Source organism: Mesoplodon mirus (genome assembly GCF_964341445.2).
Source record: "Mesoplodon mirus genome assembly, chromosome: 20".
NCBI classification, from domain to species: domain Eukaryota; kingdom Metazoa; phylum Chordata; class Mammalia; order Artiodactyla; family Ziphiidae; genus Mesoplodon; species Mesoplodon mirus.
In genome coordinates this window covers 505,833-514,389 of record NC_138996.1, presented here as the reverse complement: position 1 = coordinate 514,389, position 8,557 = coordinate 505,833, and the positions used below count along the sequence as shown (strand labels likewise).

General features: G+C 42.5%; 1 pseudogene across 1 annotated transcript in view; it reads right to left on the bottom strand.

Moving 5' to 3' along the window:
* The window catches only part of LOC309795881 (RNA/RNP complex-1-interacting phosphatase-like), a 74,034-nt pseudogene that overhangs the window by 47,181 nt on the left and 18,296 nt on the right, over positions 1-8,557 (bottom strand). The gene's annotated exons all lie outside the window — the stretch shown is intronic.

The following is an 8,557-nucleotide window of genomic DNA, read 5'->3' as shown; positions in this document are numbered from 1 at the left end:
CAGTAGCAGGCATAGGGATCTGTACCTGTTAGAAAGACTGTGAATCCTGCCACAAGTGGAACAGCAAAGAACAGCATGTCCTACAGTACGTCTGAAGGTATAATGGCATACTAAATTCCATTGTTATTTATAATAACAAGTGTTGTTTGTTAGTTTTACTTTTTAGTTTCTCATTTCTGAAAGTATCTTACATACACTGTTAGTAATCTTCACAACCATTTGAGGTGGGTAAACTGAGTCAGGAAGCTCAGAATTATTGAATGAATGAATGAATGAATGAATGAGTAAAAAGATCACTACCTTTAACGTATGTGGGACAGTCATAGTCTAACCAAGTTTCAATCCACAAGCATTTATTGACAATTCTGAAAACTTCCACATAATTACAAATGGGACAATACTAGTAAAGTACTATTTAAATAAAGAAAAGATACAAGTGAGCACAACGTACACAACGTACAAACTTACAATTAGGCACAGTCGATTTGGTGCTAAGTCATAAAATATTCTTTTGCAGTTTATGAAAATTATCCAATAGGCTTGTAATGGCCAAAAAGTACAACTGATAGAAATATCTATAGACATGACAATGTACAAATTGTGACATAAATCTATCAGAAACTAGAAAATCTATGTTGGCCTTATAGTTCCAGCTTGCTAAAAGACACAGGCTTTGGGTGGGTACACAAAACAGTCCAGACCTGGCCAGAACAGGGTTTCCAGAAAGTATGGGAAGTAGCAAAGAGTAGGCCTCTCGATGGGAGTGGGTGCAACATGAGATGAAACAATGCCTTAATGGGTATGTAGTATGCTCGCGTGGAAAATATAGGAGCAAGGGATATTTGGAGAATCACACAGCTAAGTACTTGACACTAACAAAATCGACCAGTATCCCATAGGGCCTCAGGTACCATGCAAGGATTTGAGGGATTCCAGTATTTAATTAAATCACAATGTGACAATGGGAAGAATTAAGGAGAGCCTCAGGGGTAGACGAACTGGGGATGTTACACCAAGACATGTCTCAGTTAACCTGGTGGTTTCAAAATGCAGGAAGTGGGTATAGGGGACAAGACAGTACCCTAACTCTAAGAATAAAGGTTCGGGTCAGGGTAGGGCCTGATGTTCCTAAGTGTTGAAAGAGAGGTCTTTAGTTTCTTTCCCCTACATGTAAGATTCTTTTAGAGGTTAGGATGAAGCTGAGCCTGCAAGCTAAAGTTAAATGGCTGGAACTAGGGAGAGAAAATAAGTTACATAGGCTAGGAACCAGGAAAAGCCTAACTAAGGGTTTGCCTCAATAGAACTGAATGTTGGAACTGAATATTTTAATATGTAAATATTGTACTGATACCAAAATATCTTACCACACTTCCCCCAATCTCACACCACCCACCCTAACCTGCAGTAGCTATGGGTCCCTTACTTTCCTTGGATTCCATATAGAGAAAAGAGACTGATCTGGCTTGCAGGTATTTAGTAAGTTGTTAGCCTCACATCACATACTAGTATCATGTAAGTAGGCCATCTGAAGTAGGAAGCTTAGGGGAAAAGCCCTGAGAAAAACTTAAAAGCTTCAGCCACATCTCTATACTACAACACCTTTCACCATTTCTTCTCTGATAAGCATCATCCCCATCAGTGAAACAACTCATATCTCCTAACAGGAAAAACAGGCCTAAAAATTACACGTGTGTCTTTCGAGGTCCCCTCTACGGGATATCTTCCTGGTACTAGAAAAGTCCCCAGAAAGATCAATCTTTGCACCCCTCCCTGAAAGCTTACCACCAAGGAAAATGACTAGGTCCATAGATTTCCTCCCTCAAACCAGCTAACCTCACATATAAATCAACAGCAATCAGCCCTTACTCACATTATCACCGTCACAAGAGCAGTTAGGGAGAACAGCACTAACCACGGGAACTAAAACAGAGGCAATCCAGGCCAAACTGGGCTGATGGCAGATATCTGCTCCTTACGCTTGGGTGCATAATGCGACTCACCAGTGTCTTTTTCACAGACCCTTTTTACACTTTCTCCACAAAATACAACAGGTCAAGTTCGTTCATGATGCTTCAAGAGAAAAAATCATCACGAGAAAAACATGCAATATGTCTTACAATGTTGGAGTGCTTAAAAATATGGCAAGGAAATAACCATTTGAAAAAATTTAAAAAATTTTAAATAACCATTTAAACCATTTAAATAACCATTTAAAAAAATCTGTATTCTACAAACATACCAGTGAATTCTATTAAGAAGGTAATATGACATAAAACAAAATGAGAAATACATGTAAGACTGTTCTCTTTAGTGTTCAGAATTCATGGCAGTCGCTGCACTATCGAGCTACTTATATCTATGACTGCCTGTTCTGGTCATACAAAATGAGGCCAAAGTGTGTCTACTTGTTTCCCACAGAAACCAACAAATCTACATGAATCTCTTTTCTCCTGGGCCCTTTCACCTTATCTGCTCCCAGTTCTCCAGCAATGTCCTCTTCCTTCTCTAATTATTCTCCTCTTCATTTAGCTTGGCCTTGCCCCCAAGCATACAAGACAGAGAATCCTAGAGGTCCAAGAGTCTAGAGTGGCTGTTTGAAAGGGGGAGGAGATTACAGTAACTGCCACACTCTATATACTTCTGTGCAAAGAAAAAGCCACAGTATTGAGAATGTCTCTCACATATAAAAGAGCTGGATGGCAGGATACCAGTGTGGCCCAAGGAAACATAGGTAGCAAATTAAGGGCAAAAGAATTGCAACCAAAGGCTGGAAGAGGAAAGGTCTGCAACCAGCTCTGTCTCCTAGCTCTCTGCTATTTGCTTCCCATGGGCAGAGTCTATCCTGTGAAGCATCAGGCACTGAAAAGAAGGCTCCTGCTGCTGGAAGTTGACAGCAAGTAACATCCATGAGGGTAAGAATGCAAGATCAAGGCTTGTCATAGAAACAATGCCCAAAATGGGAAAAAAAAAAAAGAAAGAAAGCAGAAGAGAAATGTAAGTCCAACCTGGCCAAGCCTAGCTCAGCCCAAGGAAGGCAGGAGTCAAGGAGAAGAATCTAAAAGAGAAGAGCCTTGGACCACAACATTCCCCACAAGGTACACTCAGGAAACTTCACGTAACTCTTTAACCAAGTTACAAAAAGAGCTTCTGAATCCCTACTTTTGCTCCTTAAAAGCTGCTATAAGTTCACGAATTAGACAGATATGATTTCAGAACAACTGTAATAGTTTAAACTAGATGGCTCTTTCCTTCCTAAGGATATTAATTAAATAACATATATATAGCTCTAAGTATATGATACATAAAATATAATACTCTGTGGAATATAAGTAACTGTTTGTTAATTATATTAATGAACGTCTGTAAGAAACGTTGCCATGTTTTCCCTAATGTAAGAGCCTGGGGGAGGTAAATCTGTCTTCTAGGATTTCCTCCCCAGAGCTAAGAAATTTAGGTGGTGTTTTAGCTCTCCTACACCCTCTCCACCCATCCCCACCTTCCTCTTGGGGATCGGACCTCCCCATTGGCTATCTCATATCTTTCAACTGCCTGCTTTCTCACATCATTCTCCTACCAAACCTACTACCACTTGGTAGAGTCTTGGGGTTTCCGTGGAGTTGTCATAAATAAAGTCGGATCATCACAATGGACCAGTGACCAGTGACCAGTGACCAGTATCCAGTGATATTTGTACTCTTCAGCTGCAGCCACTCAGACATCTTCTGGTGTTGTCTCCTCATCCCTTCTATCTGCAGGTGATGTTTCCTCTTCTTCTCTGACCATGTCAGGTAAGAAAATAAACTTCTTAAAGTTTTTTGTCAGATTAATTTTGCCCCTAAATTTAGTAGTAGATTCAAACTAGCACGGAATAATGAGGGAAAGTATTGAACTACACGTCTGGAGACCTAATTTCACTTTTGACTGTGGCATTTACTATCTGTGTGACTTTGGAGAAATCATTGACGGTCTCACAATGCCTGATTTTTTCCTTCTCTGTTATGTTAGGATACTACATTGGTTGATCACTCTGATCCCTTTCTTTTCTAATACTGAGCCTTAAAGGGTACCCATGTAGAAAATGATATCAGAGACTTCTCAAGAGTGTTTCAACAGAAACATAGAAAGGACAGGTGACATAGAAAACTAGCAATATATAGCAAGATGTTCCATCTCCCTCCACTAATATTTCGACTAGTTGAAAGGAGAAAATAGGGAGAGAGGATGGAGAGTACTGGGCTCTAGGAAGGCCCAGAGTCTAACGTAAGGATGTTTAGGATTGTTTTCATCAGCCAAGACTGACAGGAACCAAGTGATAGGAAAAAATATAAGAATGAAGAGGGAAAGCATAGAGGAGCTCTCAAGTAAAACGTAGTTTGCAATGGAATGTTGATGGGAACCAAAGATTTTAAATTAAAGCAGAAACAGCATAGAGTGAATTCTGCTCAGAGCAGTGCCAAACAAAGTGGATTGTAGCAAATCCTTATTTTAACAGACTAAGGAGGAGGGTAAGCCCAGAACAGGGTAGCACCAGGAAAGGCAGACTATCAGAAAAGTCATACTCAGTGTTTTTTGCTTTTATTGCCTCTCTGAATACAGTTGGCACTTGATACTTTTGAATATCAACATTTTAGAAATATGTTTTAGTAATGATGCTTTCTATATACAAGAAACCAAAGTGGTTATGTAGGGGTCTGCTTTTCAATGTTTTATTCTTCCTAATTTTTAAACTATGCAGACATATTACCAATTACAAATTTTAAATGATATCTTCTAAGTTGAATCAGAAGGACTATTTCCTTTGTGTGATATGTAGGTTCTACGGCAAGGTTGCTTTTCATCTTTACAGTTCTTTCCCTCCTAACACAGAGAGCACACTGATCAACAGCCACCGTTCGTTTTTAGATCTTAGCTACCTAAGAAGGAAAAGAAAAAGTCAAGCCCCACATCTCTAGTTCCACACTGAGGGAATTCCCTGCCGGTCCAGTGGTTAGGACTGAGCGATTTCACTGCCAGGGCCACGCGGCATGGGAAAAAAATCTGCATTTATCTAAAACAATATTGTGGAGTCCTTTGGATTTTCTTACATTTGAAAATCTTTTTTAATTGGATTCAAGTGATGATGGTTTTTCTAGGTTTTGGGATGTCATCTTCTTGGATGTTGAAGATGATTATAATCTAAGTTCTAGGAAAAATACAAAAACCTTCTTGATACTTTTTAAGCTTCCTTTCTGCTTATGATATATTTCTATTCTTTGAAATATATATTTCTACCAGGCTTAATACCTGTGACTTGCTGGGTAAAAATATGAATGAGCACAATAATGAAATTCTTTTACACTTATTATTTGGCTGTCTGCTTTGTACCAGTTTCAATTGAAATACTTGTCTATATATAATTTGCCTACCTATACATTCATATTGATTGAATTTTGTTGCTTGTTATGCATTTTTACTAATATATCTTTAATTCTTTGAAAGGTCTTGATCAATCCAAACGTCCCGACGTGATGAAAGCCAAATACACCAGAGCCATTCATCTTGAGATGAATCAGGTACAGGAAAAGCCAAGTGTCCTAAAGGTTCCCTCTGATCAACCCAGGAAGAATAAACATAAAGCCTCTGAGCCTACCAGTGGTGCTCACAAGGCCAAAATCCAGCCAAAGAATCGAGAGTGCCTGTTAGGGGGAGAAGTGGTTCCATGCAATGCTGCAGTCAGTGACAGGGCTCCTGTGAACACGGCCAAGCATTCGAAAGGCAAACCTCAGAAAACTGCATCCAGAAAGATCAGCAAAACTAAGAGCCATGGGCAGGAAAAGACAACAAGGGCCAGGGGAAGAAAGAAGGTTGAAGAGAATAAGCAGTCAGGGAACAAAGTCAAGGCAGAAGAGAAGCCAACAATTCCCCAGATGAAGCGGAAGGAACACCAAACTGAGCTTATCCAAGAGAGCTTTAAAAAGCCTCGAACCTCCCTAGGCATGTGCATGCTGGAGTCTGGGAAGGTTTTTCATGCACTGGGGGAGAAGAATGACAAGAAAACTGGGCTCTCTTCCTGTCGGGTCTTGGGAAATTCAAGCAACCCTAAAGACCCCCAGTCACCCCCACCTAGCCAGCCATGGCAGCGTACCCCACGTGAGGGTAAGAGCCCTGAGAAACCTCAAGTCAAAACCCAGAAACCAGACAGCAGTGCTGAAACAGAGTTTCCATCTCCATCCCAGGATCACTTGCCTCCTCGTGGGAAGGTCAAGTTGATACCTCTGCCTTTTTCTGCCTGGGACAAGCCTCAAGCTCGACCTGCTCCTCGGAGGCCACAGTCTCTGGTCTCACATCTGCCTACTGTGGCAGACCGTGCCCAGACTGCCTCTACTAACTCAGCTCAACCTGCTGCAGCCACTTCATCCCAGCCAGCTCCTGCCTCTTTGCCAGGTCCTGCCAAACCAGCTCAGCCAACTGTGACCAACCCAACCCATCCGGGTTGGACCGACCATACCCAGCCTAGTGTCCCTCAGTCTGTTGCTCCTAGGCCTGCATCCTACAAAACTTCATCTGGCGCTTCTCTCCAGCGGGAGCCGGTTCCCCCTGCTGTGACTAAGCGCCACTCCCCACCCAAGCTCCAAACCCCATTTCTACTCCAAGACTTCAGCAAGCAACGAAGACCATGGAGGGAACCCAACGTTTCTGAGCCAGTCATGTCAAAGCCCATCGAACAAGAGCACAGACCAGAGCGGGAGGCCATGAAGAGGCGGGCTCAACAAGAACGTGTGAATGCTGCCAAATACACCTCTTTGGGGAAACTGCAGTTTTTCACTGAGAGGCAAAAAGAAATGGAAATTGCTTACTACTACGGATATTTATAGTAAGAGCAGCTAGGAATGTTGGTGCCGCCTGGGGTACCAGCTGTTCTTCCTTATATAAATAAGATAGGTATAAATTCCTCTATTTATTTTGATATATTTTCAAACAATAAAACTGAATAAGTAAATGTAATAGAATTAATAGATGAGTAATAAACCTTTTGAATTGTGAGATGCTGATAACTCTGGCGTGCTTCAATTTTTTTGGTTTTGTTTTGTTTTTGACGGGGTTGGAATCAATGTCTGCATGAGAAAGGAAGGACTGAAAGTCGGATGGGAGAAGGAAGGAGAGGGGAGGAAAGGGGTAAAAACTGAGGAAAGAGGAAGGAACGTAGCCCAGGGCCAGGAAGGTCGAAAGAGATTCATGGATTTAAGAAAGGAAGCAGGAGTGAGGGTGAAAGGGTAGAAGTGAAAAGCAGGGTCAGAGGTCAGGGTTGAAAGAACAAAATGTGAGTAGAGCTGAAGATGATGGAAGGTGAGTCTAGGTTTACTAGAAGAAATAGAAAAAGTCTCTTGGGGAGGTTGGCCTTAAGTCTCACAACCACCACGGAGGTATTTAAGAAAACAAGAGGTTCAGGACACATGTCTGAAAGGTTTGAGTTGCCTTATGCAGGTGTGATTATAGTGGGGGTATAGGGAAATCTCCCAGAGAGGTGGCTAGGGCTCAGAGTTATCCTAGGGGCAGCTGACAATAGGGGCAGGGCCAAGGGAAGTGCTGCATCAGGAGGGAAACGAATACGGCCTGGAATGCAAATCACAATATACTCAACACCTAAGCACCAGGGCAGCTAATGCACTATTCAGTTAAGCCTGGCAACGACAGGCAAGGCCAGTATTCCTGTGCCACTTCACTTAGGAGAGGTGCAGCAAAGGGCTGAGGTCACATCGCATGTGGAGGTACAAGGCCTCAATTTGAGGCCCAAATGCCTCTGAAGTCCTTAGTATTTGCAAGTGCCTGCAGGCGTCCAACCTGGCTTTCAGAGCACAGCATGTTGAGGTTACTGGTGGACGAGATCAAACTTCTGGACAGGCCTAAGTATTAACTTGAGGGGCTTCCTCCATTGACCAGGGGGTGTGCCACCTTCTGTAAACATCACCATCAAGTGAAACGCACGAGAAGAATCCTACAGACGTGTCCACTGTCATGGGTGAGAGCTGTGGGACACGGGCACTGGGCAACGGCTCCAACAGCCACAGGACGCAGGCGCCCAGTGGTTCAGGGGCTCCCTGGGAGGCCTCGTGGGGCTGCTCGGGGGAGTGAGGTTGGCAGACAGTCTCAGGGGTGGGCGTCAAAAGGAATGACGTGGGGAGAAGGGAGAGATGGAGGCAGTGAATAGTGGATAGTGGATAGTGAAAGTGGGAAAACTGGCAATTTTCATTTTCAAAATTATTTTTTGAGGTGTCATTCACATGCCATAAAATTCACCTTCTGAGACTGCAAATTCAGTGTCATTTTGTACATTCTCAAGCCTATGCAACCATCACCGTCATCTAACCCATCATGTATTCATCACTCCAAAAAGAAGCCCCTGTAACCATCAACTGGCCCTCTTCATCGCCACCTCCTTCAGTCCCTGCAACCATTCATTTCCCTTCTGTCACTATGGTTTGGCCTTTTCTGGACATTTCATGAAATAATACAAATGTGCCCACTGTGTGGGGCTTCTGTCACTTAACATAATGTTTATAGGTTCGTCCATGTCGTA